The sequence below is a fragment of the Panthera tigris genome, chromosome C1 (assembly GCF_018350195.1).
Source record: "Panthera tigris isolate Pti1 chromosome C1, P.tigris_Pti1_mat1.1, whole genome shotgun sequence".
NCBI lineage: Eukaryota > Metazoa > Chordata > Mammalia > Carnivora > Felidae > Panthera > Panthera tigris.
The window spans coordinates 136,562,036-136,585,357 of NC_056667.1; the positions used below are offsets into that span (position 1 = coordinate 136,562,036).

The 23,322-nt window shown below is 37.2% G+C and overlaps 1 long non-coding RNA gene across 1 annotated transcript in view; it reads right to left on the reverse strand.

Annotated features, from left to right (window-relative positions):
- The window catches only part of LOC122241328, a 308,631-nt gene that overhangs the window by 247,181 nt on the left and 38,128 nt on the right, over positions 1-23,322 (reverse strand). Inside the window, exon 2 of the long non-coding RNA XR_006221401.1 lies at positions 8,093-8,144. This is a non-coding gene — a long non-coding RNA (uncharacterized LOC122241328). The remainder of the gene's footprint in view (positions 1-8,092; positions 8,145-23,322) is intronic.

Here is a 23,322-nt window from a genome sequence, read left to right on the forward strand (position 1 = left end):
AAATACTGAAAAAAATCTAAAATCACATATAGTACTTACTTGGAAAATAACAAGAACATCCGTGAATTCGCATATTTGACACAGTCAAATCAAGCAAAAATATTTGTCTCAAAAAACCAGAAGGAATGTTTCATATGAATCACATCCTCTCTCCTCTAATACTGTACTATTAATGATTGGGTTTGAAGGTTTATTACACAAACTTCAGTTAAAAGAAAGTTATCAGAAATTATTTTTAATTTAATAGTTAATTTAGACATGGCAAACTTAAAGTCCTCCGAAAATACTTTATGATACTTTTGTTGACAGTAACCTAAGACTTTCCTTACCTTTGAACTTTGTATGGGAGGAAGTAAACAGCTACAGGTGCCCATTGGCTTTTATTTCCCTCCATACTTAGGTCCTATCCACTTATAGCTGGTCTATGAAGGCCCTTCGAAATACAATTTATCTTCCATTTGGAAAAAAAAAACTAAAGAGGTTCTATACGTTCCATTTCTTATGCCACATTAATAAAGAATCAACACACCAACTTTATGAAAAGGCCGATTTCTGATGTCATTTGGGATTAAAATATGGCTGTACATTATTCTTCACTCCAGAGAGAAATTGCTACCAGTGGTTGTAAAGGTGAAAGCAGGGGTGCAAACAAGACCACCAAGGGCCCTGACACCGGCCGCTGCATTTGCATAGGAGCATTACATGAGTAAAGAGATGAATAAAGTGTTTTATCCATACTAATCCCAAATATTCTGAAACCAAGGTTCCCACCCAATAAAACACAGTTAACTACTACCTGCATATAGTTATCCTGATCCTAAAACAGTGATCAATTGTGGCACATATTGAGATTCTATAGCTAGAGGTTTTTTGGTTTTTGTTTTTTGGGGTTTTATTTAGACCCTTAACATCCCTTATACTCCCAAACCAAATCTGGCATCCCCTGGCATTTTGAACAACAGGGTGAGTTAATTGAGAAGGATTCAGTCCCTGAAAGAGGTAAATCCACCATGGCCTCTAAGCATGTTAGAAGGGAAAATATATAGACATTAAATCTAAAAATTCATCCCTGTCTTTTAAGAGGGTTTTGTGACACAAAGATATCCACATATCTAATTCTAAAATTGTGCCACTACATAAGGTGAGAGACCAGGGCAAATGACACATTTTTATTAGCCTTCAATCTAAATCATTTAATTGATTGACAACAATTATGATTCTCTTAAAGGGAATCATTAATAAGAAAGTATCTTAATTATTCAGAGTGAATGAATTTTTAAATGCCATAATCAATGCCCACATACTCGTGTACACATTTACATATTAGAGAAAAAATATTCAAATTATTTTATGAAAAAATATGAAAATGTAAAAAAAAGTATGGGAGGTATTTCTAGCCTATTAATGTTCCCAGTTGGTATGGTGGTATCTTTGAATTTCTCTTATTTAATCTTGAAAAACATTTTAGGGAGCGTTAAAATCTATTTAGAATTTGACTGGCTCAAAAAAAAACCAAAATACACAGTATCGCCAAAGGAAAGATTTTTGCTGTGGTAAAACATAAACATTAAAAAACATAGATAAAAACTAAAAATCAGAAAGAACTGTCTGATTAATAAGCATTTCAATTGTCATCAGTGCAGCTAACTTCTCCCTACATTCAAGTGAGACCCCTGAGAGCTTCTGTGAGGCATATATGAATACTGAAGCAAGAAGTTTCTAAGTCCACAGAGGAACAAAAGGTGTGGAATCTTAGGAAGAGCAAGGCTAAGAGCGGGCATGATGGACTCAGAGAGAATGCAAAAGAAGAGGGAACTCAGTTCTTACAATTATCTGTAATCATTGATGCTCACAGTGTAGTCCCTGGGCCAGCACAGCAACATCACCCATGTGATGGGCAGAACAACGGGCCCATATCCTAATCCTGAAACCTGTAAATGTTACCTTACATGGCAGAAGCGACTTTGCAGACAGGATTAAGTTACAGGTCTTGAGAAGATTATCCTGGATTATCCAGTTGGGATCAATGTAATCACAAGAGTCTTCATAAGTGAAAGAGGGAAGGGCAGGAGAGTTCAGGGGTCAGAGTCAGAAAGATCTGAAGAGGCTATACCACTGGCTTGGAAGATGAAGTAAGGGGCCACAAGCCAAGTAGTGCAGGCAGCCCCTGGAAGCTAGAAAAAGCAAGAAAACATATTCTTCCCTAGAGATTCCAGGAAGAGACGCTTTAATTTTAATTCACACAGACCTACTTCCAACTTTGGACCTCTAGAATTGTAAGCTTATATATTTGTGTAATTTAAAGCCACTAAGTTTGTGGCAATCTGTCCTGAAGCAAGAAGAAACTATAATACCTGGACACTTCTTAGAAATGTGAATTTTTAAGAGCCAGACTTGCCGAATCAAAAACTTGGAGGGGAGGGGGGCAGCTTACTGTGTTAACAAGCGCTCCAGGTGATTCTGATGCAAATTGAATGTTGGGAACTACTGCTTTTTATCAATTCCTTTTCTTATACACTGAGCTTTGCTTAAATGTACATTTTACGTATACATTTTAATATCAAGACGTGTCCTAGTCAAGAAGCGAATCACAAAATTAACAACAGAATTATGATTAAGAAATATGTATTTGTTATCTATTGCTGTATAATACATTACCACAAACTTAGCAACATAACACATTTATCTTATAGTTCCATAGGTCAGGAATTTGGGCACAACTCAATTGGGTTCTCTGCTTTGGTGTCTCTCACAAGGATGCAATCAGAGCAATAAGCAGAGCTGGGAACTCATCTGAAGGCTCAATTAGAGAAGTATTCACTTCCTAAACCACTTACACGAGGTTGGCAGAATTTCAGTTCCTCAAGAGCTCTTGGACTAAGGGCCTTAGATCCTAGCAGAACTCATTTTCTCTGTCCAGAGGCCTAATTTTCTTGCCCGTGGGCCTCCCCACAAGGGTAAGTTGCTTTATCAAAGCCAGCAAGGGGGAGAATCTCTTTATAAACTATCAAGCTATTGACTATAGGCTATAGCTATCAAATTGGAAGTTAGAGTCCCTTGTAAGCTAATCAAAGAACTGAGACCCCATCACCTTGGTTCTATTCTACTGGTTAGAAGCAAATCACTGGGCCAGTGTACAGTTGAAGAAAGATGATTACACAAGGGTGTGAATACCAGGAGGTGGATATTATTGGAGGCCAGAAGAGAGCCTGCTCGTTACATGCCTCAAAACACTCAGTAACATGTCACAATCCAGTTGAATATTTCAGGATTTTATTAGTACTCCTTATATTACCACCTCTTCTTCCTGCCTTTATACAGTCTTCTAGGAAAATCTGCATCAGAATAAGAGATTCTAATTGCTTTCCCAGCAACTACATTCCTTCCCCTCAGGTTTCCCCCTAAGACTCAGGCTTTATAGCAATCCCTCAAGACACCACATCATTCAAGCTTGTCCCTGTATCTTTGGTGTGTAATCTATCTAGCATTAAACATATTACCAATAAATGCAATAATTACAATTATTAGTAATTGACCAATTCTTATGCAAGTATACTGTATGTATTAAAATAATGTTTATAAGATAAAACACAAAAAAGTTACCCAGGAGCACCACATTCAGAATCTCATTCACCAATAACAAACCTGACTCATAACCCAACACCCCATTCCTTATAACGAAAATCCTAATCATTGAGAATAAAACTGTGTTAAGTCAACATGTATTTTCATGTTTGGAACTTGCTGTTCTCTCAGATCCATTTCCTTAAAAAAACACTTCTCAAATGCTGATAGAATAATTCATTTTATATGTTAACCACCAGAGGACTTATTTTTCCTCTATGGAATATTTTTAGTAGTAACTAAAATATATATAGTTTAAATTGAAATTGAGGTTGTGGCATAAATCATTAAAAAAAAAAAAAAGACCGTTCTTACAGACTTTGTAATTCCCTATCATCTTTGAAAAGCCACTTACGTTTCCCTAGGTTTTCTATGTCTTGAAGAATAATTATATCTAAAATACTATCAGAAAATTTCCTCATGGCTTTGGAAGGCAAAAGGGAGGCTGGGGGGGGGGGGACTATCCTTGAAGTCTCCTAAATTCCTCCAAAACAGGTTTATGTGTGGTCATCATTAGAATACTTTCTAGACCTTGTAGAGCATAGCACAAATCACATGGTATTCTCAATCTGTCCTCCTTCTGAGGCCACATTTGGAAATCAGGATAAAAGGATTGGTCTAAATGAATGCCACAGAAGGCTTCGATCCTGTACATAAAGTGGAACAGAGCGGGGCAGTCCTTTGACCAGGTTGTACAGAAGAGGGACAGCATAACTGCTGATTGCAGAGAAGGATCTTTTCTCGAGATATCTTTGATATTGTTTTAATACTGGGGCAGAGATGCCTCACTCATCTTGGTCAACAGTCCTGAAATGCTGCTTGTGTACAGATTGACTATGGATCATGGCAAACCTCCCAATGCCAAGTATCCCAGGGAGGTTTCTAACAGTCTCCACTGGGCAGTAGAACTTACAGAAATAAACACACTAAAAGAATCAGTGTATTTCTCTTTAGCTAAAAAAACTGATGACATTTAGACCCTTGGAAAAGAGATATAAAATATGCTATTCTCTTTATTTTGCTAAGATGTAAGCAATCAGTTTAGCTCCATTAGAAGAAAATCAAGCCTTTTTTTTTCTTTAAATGAGTAAAAGTAGAACCATATCTTTAAAATTCTTGGAAACATAATTTTTATATTAGTTGGCAATTATGCTTGATAGGGAAATTAACTTATAGCACTTAACAACTTGATCACTATAGCAGGTCACTGACCCTTCAGTGTCAAGACCAAGAATTAGGCATTTCATGTCAAATGAAATACATCAAAGACCTAGAGAAAAAAATATATAATTCTATCATGTCTTAATTTAGATAATAAAAAAAAACCTGAAAATTAAAATGATTCCAACATTTTGCAATTAAGTGAGAAACTCTATAGAGAAATGAATTGTGGGAAAGGAAACACAATTTTTTACACTCTGTAATATTGGCACTTCTTCAACTGACAGGATCTGCAGAACAAGTCAATCTTTTACAAACAGAAATAAAGATCAGATTGAAATCGTGTAACAAGTCTTCCAGTCCTAGCCTGCCAAGAGGAAAGCAGTGGAACAATACACATTTTTCTTCTTCCATTCTTCCAGGAGAACAAGCTGTAGAGAACTTCAGGTAAAGCAGTTCCAAGAGCTAATACTATAACACACACACACACACACACACACAGATAAAAAACAATAAAAAGCACAAAAGGCTGATAGGTCCCAGAGTCCCCACTCCCGAGGATTGCTAAAAAGCATATTTTCTCCAATTCTGCTTTCTTAATTTCTCTGAAGTCCTGTATTAAATTGTACTGGTTTATGCGATAGCAGCAAATGATTCTGTTCCAATGGCTTGACACAACAAAGTTCATTTCTAATTTCTCACTCATGTTACATGTTCTAAAGCTGTTTTTTATGTTCTCTTCCCTCTAAGATTCAGGATAAAGCAACCCCTGTCTGGATATTACCCTTCCCACTGCAGGGAGAAAAGAGCAGGAGGACAGCCTCACAGTGACTCTTCAGTACTCTGCTTCAAGACAGTACAAACCACTTCCAAAGCCAGTCCACTTAGCCAAGACTGACGGCAACAGTACCGCAATGCAGAATCCAGAAAGAGGAGAAAGTATGGGACAAAAATCAAACCTACTGCAGATCATTACACTCAAATACCTAACATGGTATCAAGAATAACCAGCTCAGTCTTTGCTTAATTATGACAAAGGGAATCATTGGAGTTGAGAGCTTCTGTCGTAAGTATTCTCCCTGCATAGAAAAAATTCACCTTCATCAGGGTGCAGAGGTATAAATACATTTAGCAGGAATGAGCTCCTCTTGGTTCATTGTCAGGACATCTATTCTTATTACCAGAGTTTAACTACAAAAGTAACATGTTCTCATGGTGAAAATTCTAAGAGCAACAGAAAGCAATACAGTGAATTAAAACAAAAACAAAAACAAAAAACACTCCATCTCTTAGAACCACTGCCCATACTCATTACAGTTTCTAAAACATCATTCTAGAAATTGTTCAAACAGATACTCTTTGTAAGTTTCCTCATTTGGGAATTGAGAATAATAAAATCATTTCAAATGATTGTTGTCATCCAATGACTTAAGTGATGTACAACAGGTAGAAGAGTGCCTCACATATAAAAAATTGCATGTAAGTATTAGATACTATTATTTGTGTCAAGCACTGTTCTAAGTGCTTTGCATGTATCAGCTCACAAATGCATGCACACACATTCCCCACCACCACCATCACATGCACATACACTGTATTAACAATATTCCTTTATCATAGATTTCCATGTTAATTCAAATACATCCCACTCATTTTTCACAGGCTATGAGTTATACCATTGAATGAATTTAACATGATTTATTTAATCAGAAACCTTTCCTGAGGATTTTACTTTCTGCTATTACAAACAGCACAGAAATGAACATGCTTGTGCCATAGTATGAATTACTAGAAATGGAATTGCTAGGTCAGAGCTAGGCATTATCTGAGTGATTTTGCCAAGCTGTCCCTGAGATAGTCATTGGGGCTTTTACAAAAACCATGGTTCTGGTAGGTTGGATTGTGCTTTCCTCCCTCACTGCAATTAGGCATGGCTCTGTGAGTTGCTTTGACCAGTAAAATGTTAGCTTTCACCATTCCAAGCCCTCCTCCTACCACAGTGAAAGACAGTGTTCAAATAATGGCTGTTCCATCAGCTTGCCCCTTTAGTAAGGACATGAAGGAGAGCTCTCTCCTCCCTGCACTGATTTGGAAAGGACATGTACTGTAATCCAGAAATAATCTTTCCACTTTTAAGTCCCTAAGAGTTTGAAATCATTTGTTTACATGAATAAGTTTGTCCAAATATCAGTAAACATTACAATGGATTTGCTCTTTATTAAAAAAAATGACCAATATATAGTTTTTATAATCAGGCTCTTATTCAGAAGAATCAAATGAAACCTGTTGCGTGTTCTAGGAATTAGGGGGAGAGGACTAGGTATTTTAAGGTACATCTGACAAAAGCATTTTCTGAAAAGGGTAGATTACTGTTCCAATTAGTCAAACTACAAATGGTTTCCTTCTCTGTGATTATGTAAGAAAATAGTTATCTCAATAAGCTATGAAAGGAAGTTTTAAAGTTGATGTCCTTTTTAACTTGATATTCATTCAGTGCATATCATAAACCTGAGACAAATACTTGTCACTTAAGTCTATGTAGGCACATAAAAATGAGCTATAAAATTTTACGGGAATGCCATGATCATCACTGAAATTAGAGTCTGGATTCCATTTCTGAATATGTGGGACAACATTATGTACCAATTCTTCCAGTCATATTTATGACATGTTACCTTCTCTCTTTCCTACACAGAAGCTTGTAAACTCAAAGACGAAGTACTATCTATCTAGCAGGACAAACTGAGAGACGAATTCTCTAAAGTGCTTCATTGTTTTCCTATCAGAACTGAATTGCCTCCATTCAAATTGCCCCTATCCCTAATCTGGGTAGAGAAGACCTTAGTCCAGACCAAACCCAACAGCAGTGGATTCTTCTTGGACAGAAGTATATTGCTTTCTGCCTTAGGGAATCTCACAAATCCCTGATTTTTTCCTGTGCTTGTTTAACCTCCATGAGTGCTGGATAATCACCATCATACCTCTAGGGTGGGCATCTTTTTCCTGTTCATGATACCATCTGTTGTGTGTCCCAACTAAAAGATAAGAGCCATGTTGACCTTGATGCACCATTAGCAGCACTTCTAAACAAGTTCAGTTGTACATTTCTAGGCATTCCAATAAAACTTTATAAAACTTGTAATTGCTCTGATAGCTCATTTCCATTACAGTTGGTAGATAAGAATATACATTTATTTATTGGATGAATGACTGGGACAAATAAGGATTTTGACCAGATCCTGCCCTGAGGTCTGATATAAGAGAACGTCAATATGCAGGCTGAGCTGAGGTGGTAAGGGAGGCCTACCTTAGAAGTCTCTGCTCATGCCGCCATCTTGTTCCATTCCTCAGCTTCCACACTGCAAAAGACACATATATTTTATTGTTTAATTCACATCCAAGTTAGTTAGCATATGGTACAACAATAATTTCAGGAGCAGATTCCTTAATGCTCCTTACCCAAGACCATCCCCCCACCCACAATCCCTCCAGCAGCCCTCTGTTCCCTATATTTAAGAGTCTTTTATATAAGTTTTGTCCCCCTCCTTGTTTTTATATTATTTTTGCTTCCCTTCCCTCATATTCATCTGTTTTGTATCTTAAATTCCTCATATGAGTGAAGTCATATGATATTTGTCTTTCTCTGACTAATTTCACTTAGCATAATACCCTCCAAGTTTCATCCATGTATTTCCAAATGGTAAGACATGTTTAAATTTTGTTAAAATTCTGGGGCGCCTGGGTGGCTCAGTTGGTTAAGTGTCCGACTTCAGCTCTGGTCATGTTCTCATGGTTCATGGGTTTAAGCTCTGCATCGGGCTCTGTACTGACAGCTCAGAGCCTGGAGCCTGCTTCAGATCGCATGTCTTCCTCTTTCTCTGCCCCTTACCCACTTGTACTCTGTCTCTTTCAAAAGTAAATAAACATTAAAATTAAAAAAAATTTTTTTGTTAAAATTCCAATTCAAGAATCAAGGACAGAAGTCCACACACTTATGCATGAAAGGAAACAAGTATTTCATGAGATGAAAGGAGTTCATGTTAAAGCACCTTTCATTTTAAGATTGAACTGCTCTTCAGTGTTAAGTTTCAAATTCTTATGTTTTACTAAATGTCAATAAAAGACCAAAGAACACATATGAATGAAGATATATTTCTAAATCATATGCAACTTTATTTTAGGAGTATATCAAACTTTTGCTAGAAAAAAATTAAAAAGTTATCCACATACAGTTTGGTTTAAAAAATATAACCATGTAATGTCTTCGATGTGGAAAACAATAGCTATAGTAATTGTTTCCCTTTTGCATTTTCTAAGCATTGCCTTTCCTATAGAGTTCAAAGTGAAGTGAGTGTATGAGTACTTTCTATAACTTATATACCTAAACATAGCTGTTTGCCCAATGTATACTTGATTGTGTTACCACTATTCCAAAATAAATACTTATTTGCTAAATACTGTTTTAGGGGCTTTAATAAAAATATAATATATTGCTGTTACATTAGCAACTCTCAAAAACATTGTTTAATTATTTCTTGGCTTTGTAATGGTATGCTTTAATTCAATGACTCAATTAGAAATTAGAGCTATTTTCTTAAAGAAAAGACCAATTTTCATATATATATATATATATATATATATATATATATATATATGTTCCATTTAAGATAAAATTCTTAGCAGAGCTACTTAATGTAATGGAGGAAGAATACTCTTCATCACCTATACCCTGCATGTATGTGTGTGTGTGTGAACTACAAAGGATTCTCATGCTTTTAATTTATAAATTTTTAACTTAAATTCAGAATCCTCTCAAAATCATTTTATGCTTTAAGAAAAAAAAATCAGAGAATAAGTAATTATTCACAAGTAAATACAGAATGGAGTTTTAAATAGTTCCTAAGAAGTACACTATGATTTTATTCTCCATTCTAATGGACATGTGGCCTTGGTATTCTGTACCTTCAACAATAAACTTTCTTTGAACATTCTCAAGTACATTCCATATCTTCCCTGTAATAGAATGACCCATAAAAATACAAGAAGGCAAAAAGCAAACTTACTAATGACAGAAGAACTGAAAGTCAATGTAGTAAAGTAACTAAAGCCTCACATTAATTTATAAAACTTTTCTGGGCTTAAGAACAGATCCTTAGGCTTCAACTTTTGTGTTCTTTCTTGAAATAAAGAGTTTCCTTCCAAAGTTACCTGAAGTCTTCTGTTAAAATGACACTGAGTTAGCAATCCTTGAGATTTCTTCACAAAGAACTTACTGAAATCCAAGGAACGTCAAAACCATAATTTGCAACCATTATTTTATATTATTTAAGTAGACTCAATGCCAAACTGGGGTTTGAACTCATGACCCTAAGATCAAGAGTTGCACACTCTACTGACTAAGCAAGCCAACTGCCCATGCAACCATTATTTTAAAATCACTAATTGTTTGCTAAATTCCCTATAGAGATTATATACACTTGGAATAATCACAGTTGAAGTTATAGGCCATGAGTTTTAAACGTGAATGAATTTATGAGGTTGTATATTTCTTCAGCAGACTGACAGAAGTGAAGGCAGCAGATAACTGATGAATCCACGTGTGTATAAACTCTACAGGGACTTTCACACCTGCGTGAAAACCCTTCTGGCCTTCCAAGTCAACTCTCTTTTCTACTTTTTATAAACACTATTAAAAACGTTCTCCCTACCACCATTCACAACATTACCGCTCAAAAATCATGGGAGATACTGTAAAGATTTAAAGATTTGCATATACATGACGTGAGGGCTCAGACCATTTTATTTTTTTAAGAAACTCTCTATTTAAAAGCTTTTTTAAGTTTATTTATTAATTTGAGAGAGAGAGAGAGAGAGAGAGAGAGAGAGAGAGAGAGAGAGAATCCCAAGCAGTTTCCACACTGTTAGCATGGAGCCCAATGCAGGACAACTCACTCATGATGTGAGATCATGGCCTGAGCCAAAATCAAGAGTTGGCCACTTAACCAACTGAGCCACCCAGGTGCCCCTGGCTCAGACCATTTTTATATGAATTTTATAACACAGAATAGTTGTCAGAGGGCTCAGACATGGCCTAACTGCTAACAAGCAGGTAACATGGACATGTCAGACAGATACAACCTTCTTTCATCCTCGTCATTTTCATCACTGTAGAAAAAAAGCACAGTTCGCACAATCATTAAAATAAAGTCAATTATCATACAATCTTGGAGGGGGTTATTAATCAATCATTCAACAGATATTGACTGCCTGCAACTATATGTTTCATGTAAATGTTCTCAGTCAAAAAAGTTTTACTTTTGAGGAAAAATAGAGTCCTCAGCTTATACTATCTAACTTGAATACTTCTATCCAATATACTCTTTCCTCTTGATAACTGAAACTCATGGGGCTAACAACACTGAAGTGGGCAGGGATTCTATTCCTCTTCTCTGCATAGCTAGTTTCTAAAGAAAACATCTCCTACTTTTAAGTACCGTCTCTACGGAGTATGCATGTGGTGTGGAATTAGATGCTACCCTAACCACTGAAGATTAGACTAGAGACTATTATCAAAGTTATATATGAACAACTGCTATAGCTATTTTGTAAATGCCTAAGCAATTACATGGATAAATAAGCATATATGAATATAGGTCCCTTTTGAGATAGTGTTCATAAACTCTGCCCAATAGAAATGCTCAGTATCAGGAGAGCCAAACCAATCCCACCACTTATAGAGCTAAAACGTGGGGTGAAATCACTCAGCTCATGGTGCTTCCCCACACAACTCTCACAATAAGGTTACATATAAATGGTTGCACCACTGGAATCATTGTGTAGCTGGCAGAGCAGATATCCATTCTTGCAAAAACCTGTACCGCTATAAAAAATCAACATGACTGTCTCTTTTGTGGAGTATTGAGAAAATTTACCACCAGTTAGGTCAATTAATTACCAAAAAATTAATTGTTAATTGATTAACCATTTATTTCTGTTATACAAAATATATAACAACGGCAATTTCTACTTTTGTGAAGCCCTGTCACCTTGTCTTGATTCAATCCTACCATATATCCTTAAGCAAAAATGTTCAACGAAGAAATTTCTGATGTAATTATTTTTTTTTTTAACGTTTATTTATTTTTGAGAGACGGAGACAGACAGGGCACAAGTGGGGGAGGGGCAGAGAGAGAGATAGAGAAAGACAGAATCTGAAGCAGGCTCCAGGCTCTGAGCTGTCAGCACAGAGCCTGACACGGGCCTCAAACCCACGAACTGTGGGATCATGACCTAAGCCGAAGTCAGACGCTTAAGTGACTGAGCCGCTCAGGCGACCCTGACATAATTCTTGTAATTCCTGACAAAGCACAAGAACTTCAATCATCAAAGTTAAAATTGTTTTCCCTTTTAGATTATAAAAATTAAAAAAATAAATTATGTATTTTGCACATTTTGTTTAGATAACTTGTAATTCATGAGAAAAGTCTAATCACTGAGCTAATCAGAAGGAAGTACATGATAAGAAAGGTCTTTAGACCATGTTCCCACTGAGACAGGACTTGCAGAGGTTAGATATACTCTTTTGTGGAGTATCCCTCCCAACGATAGCCTGACTGGTGGTAATGATGACTCCAAGGTGCATGAAGCATCACACAACAATCCAGAACCAACTCCATGGGTCTAGATCCGACCAGGTAGAGTTGTGCAGAGCCGAAGACAGGCAAGTAGGCAAGAGTCAGATTGCGATCTGCCTACTGAAACAAGCAGACTACGAGTATCAGAAGTAGGATACTAACTTGTACAGGGGTAAGCTGTATAGTCAGAAAGTCTGAGTAAATCCCCAAGGAAGCAGAAAAGTTTTTATGAGGCCACAGCTATCCTTTCTAGAAGGAATAATAATTACTTTGATGTGTTTCTTGAGAAATCATTAACTGTAACAAAATTTACTGATAGTGAGATACAGTAGAGTATTCTATGTTGCAAAAAGAGCCTTAAATCCTTCTGTGTTCTTTCTATCTGTGTCCCTTAATATGTTACTTTGCACCTTTTCACATCAAGAACTGACTCCATTTTCCCTTCTCCTAACTCTTGGCTGGCCCTATAGCTTCTTTTCGTCACAGAATAGCAGAAATGAAAGCGTACCGGTTGAAATTTGAGGCCTCAAAGACTTTGCCTGCCTCTGTTTGATTTCCTGAAACTCTGAGCAGTCACCATGAGAACAAGCCCAGGCTCTCCTGCTGGATGATGACAAAACACAGGGAACCAAGATGAGTAGCCTCAGTTGAGGCCATTCTATACTAAGAAGACCCCAGCTGACCTCACAGCGAACTGCAGACACAAGTGCAATGGAGTCCAGCTCAATATGATGACGAACAGGACTATGAGCTACATTTTTTTTTAATTGGCTACTGTTTAAAGCCACTAAATTCTATGATTTTTTTAACACGGTAAAAACTAACTGATGCAGAAATAATCGGTTCCTAGAATTGAGGTGCTGCCATGACAAAAATCTAAAATAAGCGCCATTGGCAGTGAGTACTAAGTAGAGGCTGAGAAAATGGCAAACTCTTAGCAAATGCCGGGGGGAAATAAAATTGTTATTGGAGGGTTTTTTTTGAATAAAATAATAGACAAAAGTGTTACCTATAAGAACATGAAATACAGCAAATGTATATAATTAACTTTGGATTTGGGCTCTAGAGATCTCTACAAAATGCTGAAATGTCAGCTGGTTGGTCCTAACTACATATAGGTACAGGAAGAAGGAAATGGGCTAAATAAAGAACTGGCCAGTTTACAAGGAGAATTTTGAGGGAACACAGAGGGGACATCATTTTCTGGGATGCAAATGTTTCTTATCTTCAGTCTTCCCAGTCAGTAAAAATCCTCAGTATAAAATGAGGACTGAGGAAAAAAGATCCATGCAAGACTCTAAGTCCAAAGTCCTCTCTTAAGAAATCTGAAAAAATTAATATGTTTTCAAACAGACTCTCAGATAGACAAAACTATTTCTCAGATTCTCGAGAAGACGGTCCCACAGAATCCCAATCCCAAAGTGACAGTAAATGAGCCTATCTGTAGAGAGCCATGTGTAAAAAGCAATAGTGAGTTTACCTTTTTAATAAAGCCCACAATAATTTAGAAAAAAAATGTATATGTATAAAAGGCATCAGCCTGGTTCCAGAAAGCATGATTTTACTCACATTGCAAAAAGGCCTCTGGGCTCCCAACTTTCTAGGGCTGAATGACAAAATATTTTAAAGGGCCAAGGAAGGAAACTGAAAAAGGAAAGATGTCCTAGAGGGCAGAGTCAATAGCCCAGAGGGTAGAACCAGAAGCCATGGAGACCAAACTGGGAAACGACTCCCAAGGAATACAGAGTCATCTTAAAGACTATTTACTCCAAGATAAGGGAGGCTGACAACACTTTCCCCACCTATATTTTAAAACTGCTATGGACCAGCCACTGCCATGTACCACCCCCCCTTCTTTTTTTCTTTTAGAATGATAGTATTTATTGAAGTTATTCTATCTCTGTTTTAACAGTGTAGACTGGATGCTTGTGGGATAGATAAACTTTCATTTCATGAGTCTCAGGATCAAGAAAATCCACATATGATAAGTTTCATCTGGACTTACCATAATTACATTCTAGATTTCAAACCTGATGTCATAGTTCATGGTATGACTTGTAGAAGAAGTAAGAATATATTTTCCATGGGAAAGACTGTGAAAATTGTAGCCAGAAGGCAGACTGTGGTAGACTCCAGAGTTGGTCACAATACTTCATTCCTCCTTGTATCTATGCTCTTTGTAATGTTTCTATATAGCTTTTCTCTTTAAGAGATGCATTCTATTTACCATTACTTTGAGTCTGGGATGGCTCTGTGACTTGCTTTGGTCAAGTGAATGAAGTAAAAGTTATGATGCACCAGTTAGAATCCTAGGCCTGAAGCAGCTTAGTTTTCCACTTGTTTTCTTAGAACCCTGCCCAGCAAACAGGTAAATAAGCCCAAGATCTCAGTCTAGAAGATAAGAGACTGCAAAGAAGAATGATGAGCCAGCACAGCTGAGTCCATTCTAGACTGGGTAGTTCCAGCCAACCAGAGAACTAACTACAGATAAATGGCTGAATCTGGAGGAGTCCAGAAAAACCATCTACCTGAGCCCATTCCTAATAGTCAGCCCATAAAATCATGATCTAAGTAAGCAATTATTGTTTTAAGCACTTGGTTTTGAAGTGGTCTGAAACAAAATGAAAGCTAACTTTGGGCATATTTTTTAGCTTTTCTCAGCTTCTCTTGTTCACCCAGAAAAGGCTGAGAAAAAGAGTGCCTGCTATGTAAGTACTTACGATAATACCATGTATATAACAAACACTTTAAATATAAGCTATTATTATCCTTATTGTTGCTTCTAAAGAGGAAGCAATGTAACTTCAATATCATAATAATAAATCTTATCATTTGTTTTGTACCTAGTATCACACCAGTAGGCTTGACACTTCCATGTTACCTTTAATCCTCACAACAAAACTCAAGTAATTATTTTCATTTACTTTTTACATATGAGAAAACCAAGTAAAAATGATGTTGAGTAACTACGCCCAGACTATGAACAATTAATTCACCATGCCAGGCTGTGAAAGCCATTCTGAATTTTTCTATTCTATCATAGCTCCTGTGGTAGATTAAACATGGCCCCCATTCTCTCCCCTGAAGTATTATTAGTCAATTCCTTTACCACAACCTCATGGTAAGCAGCATGTACTGCCCTAGCCCTAGATTTTGGTATTGCCTGTGTGACCTACTCTGGCCAATGATTAACAGATGTGACCTAAGTAGAGGTTTGAAATATAATTAGGCACTATGCTTGTCATCTTATGCTTCTGTCATAGCCATAAGAAGAACAAAGCCCGGCAACCTGCTTCACCTCTAGGTGGGTTCGTTCATTCATTTTTCTTTCTTTCTCTCTCTCTTTCTTTAAAAGACAATTTATTTTTTTTAAGTTTATTTATTTTGAAAGAGAGGGAGAGAATGAGGTAGGGGCACAGAGAAAAGGAGAGAGAGAATCCCAAGCAGGCTCCACACCATCAGTGCAGAGCCCAATGTGAGGCCAGAAGTCAAAAACCTTGAGATCATGACCTGAGCTGAAATCAACATAGGACGTTTAACTAACTGAGCTACCCAGGTACCCCCAGCTGGTTACTTAAATGAAACACATGAAGCAGACCTGCCCTGACTGACACAGAAGAATTATAGCCAATTCACAGGGGTGTGAGAGAAATAAATGGTAAGTGTTGTCTGTTTGCCATAGAGATTTTGTAGTTGTGTGCTGCCTAGCAAAATGTGACTGATCCAGCTTTCTTGAATTCCAATGTTGAAATAACAAAACATTTGATAACATAAAGTGTGCTATAACCTGGTAAAAGTAGATAAAAGATCAGTGAATTCCAACCAGAGGGGGGAAAATGGCACATTCATAAAGGAGATGAAATTATAGTTTTAAATTTGAGCTATCCTTCTTGGGAAATACATGGATATATACCTTATGTGAAGTTTAGATCTATACTTCAGCAGGTATGGGGTGTTCAAACCCTGCACATTCCAAACAAAGGTATGGTCCTTGATTGGCTCCTAAGAGATAACCTCTAAACCTTTGAAATATTCTGCCTCAAAAGAATATTTTCATTTATCTGGGCCCTTGGGCCACGCCAGATAGTTTAGCTAACAATTTATGGTGGGGCTCTTGAGTCATATGGTACTAGCTGGACCTCTGGAGGGGCTGGAAACTAAGATCAACCACATGGGAACTCTATGCCTATATGACTAACCCCAAATGAAATCCTGACACCAAGTCTTGGGTGAGCTTCCCTGGTTGACAATACTCATATGTGTTGCCATATATTGTTGCTGGAAGAATTAGGTGCTGTTTGCTAGACTCTTCCAGGAGAGGCCAACTAGAAGCTCACACCTAGTCTATCCTGGACTCTGCTTTATGTGCCTTTCAATTTTCTGATTTTAATTTGGATCCTCTCACTGTAATAAACCACAACTGGCAGCATAACAGATTTTCTGAGTTCCATGAGCTCTTCCAGAAAAACCCGGGGCACCTGGCTGGTTTAGTCAATAGACCATGTGACTCTTGATCTCTGGGTCCTGAGTTCAAGCCCCACCTTGGGTGTAGAGCTTACATTAAAAATAAATACATAGAAAATCATTGTACCTGAGGGTGGTCTTAGGCACCCCTGATAGTAATGTCATTGTCCTCATAAATTCTCGGAACTCAGATTATTTGCCATACCCATTCCTCCCCTCCAAAAAAAAAAAAAAAAAAAAAAAAAAAAAAAAAAAAAAAAAAATTAGAGAGAAGCAAATATATTGTGTAAGTATGGTTACTATACCCTCCCTGAAGGATGTTTGCCATTTCTCAGGGAATTCCTCGAAGTACCCAAAAGAGTTGTGGTAGCCAGGCCCTCCATTTCTTTTAAAATATTGGTGGGATGTCTGGGTGGCTCAGTTGGTTAAGCGTCAGATTCTCAGTTTCGGCTCAGGTCATGATCTTGCGGTTTCGTGAGTTTGAGCCCTGCAATCAGGCTCTGTGCTAATGGTGAAGAGCATATTTGGGATTCTCTCTCTTCTTCTCTCTGCCCCTTTGCTGCTCATGATGTCTGTGTCTCTAAGTAAATAAATAAACTTCATGGCACAAAAACAGACACATAGACCAATGGAATAGAATAGAAACCCCAGAACTAGACCCACAAACGTACGGCCAACTCATCTTTGACAAAACAGGAAAGAACATCCAATGGAAAAAAGACAGTCTCTTTAACAAATGGTGCTGGGAGAACTGGACAGCAACATGCAGAAGGTTGAAACTAGACCACTTTCTCACACCATTCACAAAAATAAACTCAAAATGGATAAAGGACCTGAATGTGAGACAGGAAACCATCAAAACCTTAGAGGAGAAAGCAGGAAAAGACCTCTCTGACCTCAGCCGTAGCAATCTCTTACTCGACACATCCCCAAAAGCAAGGGAATTAAAAGTAAAAGTGAATTACTGGGACCTTATGAAGATAAAAAGCTTCTGCACAGCAAAGGAAACAACCAACAAAACTAAAGGCAACCAACGGAATGGGAAAAGATATTTGCAAATGACATATCGGACAAAGGGCTAGTATCCAAAATCTATAAAGAGCTCACCAAACTCCACACCCGAAAAACAAATAACCCAGTGAAGAAATGGGCAGAAAACATGAATAGACACTTCTCTAAAGAAGACATCCGGATGGCCAACAGGCACATGAAAAGATGTTCAACGTCGCTCCTTATCAGGGAAATACAAATCAAAACCACACTCAGATATCACCTCACGCCAGTCAGAGTGGCCAAAATGAACAAATCAGGAGACTATAGATGCTGGAGAGGATGTGGAGAAACGGGAACCCTCTTGCACTGTTGGTGGGAATGCAAATTGGTGCAGCCGCTCTGGAAAGCAGTGTGGAGGTTCCTCAGAAAATTAAAAATAGACCTACCCTATGACCCAGCAATAGCACTGCTAGGAATTTATCCAAGGGATACAGGAGTACTGATGCATAGGGGCACTTGTACCCCAATGTTTATAGCAGCACTCTCAACAATAGCCAAATTATGGAAAGAGCCTAAATGTCCATCAACTGATGAATGGATAAAGAAATTGTGGTTTATATACACAATGGAATACTACGTGGCAATGAGAAAGAATGAAATATGGCCTTTTGTAGCAACGTGGATGGAACTGGAGAGTGTGATGCTAAGTGAAATAAGCCATACAGAGAAAGACAGATACCATATGGTTTCACTCTTATGTGGATCCTGAGAAACGTAACAGAAACCCATGGGGGAGGGGAAGAAAAAAAAAAAAAAAAGAGGTTAGAGTGGGAGAGAGCCAAAGCATAAGAGACTGTTAAAAACTGAGAACAAACTGAGGGTTGATGGGGGGTGGGAGGGAGGGCAGGGTGGGTGATGGGTATTGAGGAGGGCACCTTTTGGGATGAGCACTGGGTGTTGTATGGAAACCAATTTGACAGGAAATTTCATATATTAAAAAAATAAATAAATAAAATAAATAAATAAATAAATAATAAATAAATAAATAAATAATAAATAAATAAATAAATAAACTTCAAAAGTTTTAAAATACTGTTTATATTGGTTCTGAGTAGAGAATATTTCTGGATTCAAGACTGTCCTGGGATTGGAAGACCTCTGGTATGACATCAGAGCCATCTAGTTCTCCCAGTGACTGCTGTGAAGTCTGAGCAATCTACACTGAGTGAAACTGCTGCTTCGCTCTCCCTAATAAGAGCAATATTTGGATAGTATTTGGATTACTAACATCTGATCACTCGTCACTTTGATAGAGAGGACAATTCAATAACAATAAAACTGAGTCACATAGTCATGATATGTGATGGGGATGAGGAGCAGGACAGAAAACATTGCCTTTTGGAAAAATCCAGTCTTTGGATCCAAAAGTGCCAGGTGTGAAGGCATACAAATAGGAAACAAAGAATTGTGGACTCAAAATTGTATATTATGGAAGGTAGAAGACTGAAGGGCAAGACTCTCAAAATTGTAATGGCATATATTATTTCTAATACAGAATTGTACACAGTTGTACTATGAAAATAACTGGAGGAAATAATATGTATCAAAAAATACATGTGGTCCTAATAGCCTAAAATATTTACCATCTGATCTTCTGCATAAGGAGTTTGCCAACCCTTATTTTAGACATAAGAACAGTGCTTATCCTTGTTAAGAATGGTATGCTACTAGAATGTGGCATGAGGGCACTTCTAGGATTCTAATATTCTGTTTCTCAATATGAGAGCAGGCTACACTAGTGTGCCCAATAAAAAATTCATCCAGCTGAACACCTCTGATGTGTGTGCTTTCCTATATGTGTAGTATATTTCAATGAAAAGTGTGTATGTACAGAAATGTATGTATACATGTGTGTATATATAAAGCATCTCTGTGTATATAATACACACACACACACACACACACACACACACACACACACACACACACACATTTACCAACTCCATCGCCACTTTATTCTAAGCCACCTGCATCTTTTACTTGGATTATTATAATAACTCCCTGTTATTGATTCTCCCCACAGCAGCCAGATAAGTCAACAAATCTATTCAGAAGTTTAGTGAGGCTCTCAACAAATTCTGAAGAGGGTGCTATGACCTATGTTCCCTATCCTTCTCTAACCTCTCCTCCTGTTACTCATCCCCCTTGCTCATTTTAATCCACCCGGGAGATCCCCCTTGCTTTTTTATCATTAAAAACATAAAGTGGTATCTTTCTACATGAGGATCTTTGCATCTACTACTTTTTCCACCTGGAATTCTCTCTCCCTAGGTATTTTCATGGCTCACCTCCTCACTTTATTTTGGTCTCTTTTCAAACATCACCTTATCAAAAAGGGAAAATAGGAAGAACATTATTTCCCTGCACAATTAGACTCTTTCCCTTTACCCTGCTTTATTTTTAATAGAACTTACTTCCAACATACATAACCTGTGTCTTTTTATCATCTGCCCCTCCCATGAGAATACAAGCAACATGGTATTCATGACTTTGTCAGTTTTATTCATTGCTTTTTTCAACATTAAGAACTGTACCTGAGACACAGTAGGTGATCAATAATTATTTGTTTAATGAAGTATGAATTTGGATGTGGTCATAAAGTTAGAATCCCTAAAACAATAATGGAGTTTGGAGATCTGTCTCTCTCTCTCTCTCCCCCTCTCTCTCACCTTTCTTTCTTTTTTTTTTTTTTTTAAGTAATCAGGTATCCTGCGTCTGTATAGTTCCCACCTATAGGTAGTGGCTTCTGGAAAGCAATAATATTGGCTGAAACATCATCTCTGCCAATTCCTAGCTGTGTGATCATGGTAAGTCTTAATTTCCTAGTCTATAAATTGGGAGATAATTGTAGCAGTTACCTCATGACATGATTGGAAGAATCATATGAGAAAATCCATATAAACTACCTGGTTTAGGGGTACCTGGGTGGCTCAGTCGGTTGAGCGTCTGACTTCAGCTCAGGTCATGATCTCGCATTTCTGAGTTCAAGCCCCATGTCGGGCTCTGTGCTGACAGCTCAGAGCCTGGAGCCTGCTTCAGATTCTGTGTCTCCCTCTCTCTGCCCCTTCCCCACTCATGCTCTATCTCTGTCTCTCAAAAATGAATAAACATTAAAAAAAAATTAAACTAGCTGGTTTACACTTAGCACAAGTAAGCACTAAACATATGTAACTGTTTATTATTATCATTATTAACATTACTCTAATGCCCATAAGGTATTTGTACATACTTAAACTCACAGCATCGGGAAGGAGAGTGAAAGTTCTTTCTACCCAGGGCTGGATAAATGGAAAATGGTACCGACTGACAAGTGGATTTAAGACAGAAGGTAATGAGGCAAAAAATACTGGCTTACACATTCATATTCTAGACTGAAGCAGTCAACAGGGACAAAATAAACTGAGGTCAGTTCTGGAGGAGGGGTGAGATTTAAAGGAAATAAAAAGTAATACCTAACAAAGATCAAGGGAGAGTTGAGAAGAGGACTGAACTAGAGAATAAGCAGGTCAGCCAGGAAAAACAGACTTCGGCTAACGAGAAAGAAGGAATTAATAGCAGGATGGTCAGAAAGCTGTCATCAGCTACTGGTGGAACCAGACTGAGGTGAAAGAAAGAAGCTGGACTGGGTAGGTACAGAAGTTAAAGTACTTTCTTTGGAGATTAACTGAGTCAATTATTTTGTTGATTCCTCTTAAAGACAGTGGTTCAGTACTATTTAATTGACTCTAGACAGCAAAAAGAGGGTTAAAAAAGAGGGAGGGGAAGCTTCTCACACTTGTGACCAGATTCTCTAGACAAATTCTACTCCAATCTTAGTGCAACCTATTTTCCAAGCAAATTTATTGACAACTAACTGTCCAAACATTCCAAAAATTGGACAGAAGAAAAATTCCAATATGGATATAGATATACATACAACGTGTGTAGAATTCATAAACTTAATAATTTAACTTAAGACAATTATTTTGGGGAGGCACACAATTAACATATTATGAGAGAACACCGAATTTTCTTTTTCTTTAATTTTGTTAAGGTTTATTTATTTTTGAGAGAGAAACACAGTGCTAATGGAGGAGGGGCAGAGAGAGAAGGAGACACAGAATCTGAAGCCAGATCCAGGCTCTGAGCTGTAAGCACAGAGCCCGATGAGGTGCCCAAACCCACGAGCCACGAGATCATTATGAGAGCCAAAAAATCTGATGCTTAACCAACTGGGCCACCCAGGAGCCCAGAACACCCAATTTTCTAAACTAATGTTATATTTGCCCAAACATTTCAAAGCTTCTATCTTCCTTGAACTTGTTAACATTTCAGGATAAAGTTAGTATTAGAGGAAAAAGTATTTTGCATAAAACCAGGAAGAAAAGTGACAATAAAAATTAAAATATTCTGAATTCATAATGTGGGAGATGCCCCATAAAATATACTTAAAAAATCCTCAGGTTGAATTTATGTTTCTTGCCACCATGTAAATATTCGATTTACATAATAAAAAATACATGTATTTACATATAAAGATTTTATATAAAAAGGTATTATTTCAGCATCATAAATGCTGAATTCCCCAATTGTCATTCAGTTATTGAATAATTGTATATAAAAAGAGCCAATTATCTAATGTGGAACTCACTTTCTTCTCAAAGTAATTTTCCATCCTATTAGTTTTATATCACAAGTGATGCAGAACATGTTTCAGACACTATATATCAGTTCCCAGTATAGTTTATAAAAATTCAAACTAACAGAAATTATTCAAATATTGGTTAATTTGTTACTTATTTGAAAGTTGGAATGCATTTTCCAGTTCAACTACAGACTATGTTCTACAAAAACTCTGTTCAAATCTAGCTGGCTTGACCAAGAAACAAAAAAGACCAACTTGCAATGCTCTCTTCTGAAATAAAATGAGAATCCAAAGCTAATGAATACATCCATAAAAATATGAAGATCTCTCCAGATAACATCAAGCACAAAAACTTTATTTCAGTTTTCCCACTGTTTTAGAGACTCATCCATAGTGCATGTGATATTATACAAGCAATAGTCTGATCTGTCCCATGTTTTCTCATGTTCTGCACATGGAATGAATTTGATATTTATTCCAAAACTCATTCTTGAGAGTATAACAGTTTTCATGTCTGCCTCTCTCTTACACACACACACACACACAACAAACACACATGCACACAGATGTACATACACTTAACTAAATATATTAAACATATCTGGGAAAAAAAAACTCCCTTTTATACAAAGCTAAAAATCAAAACCGCCCTGTCAATAGCAAAAAAAGCTTATCAGCTGACATGGGTTTATCACAGCCGGTTGCTATCTAAAAGTCTTAGCACAGATAACCATTTTCTGAACACAAACAGCAGATTCATCA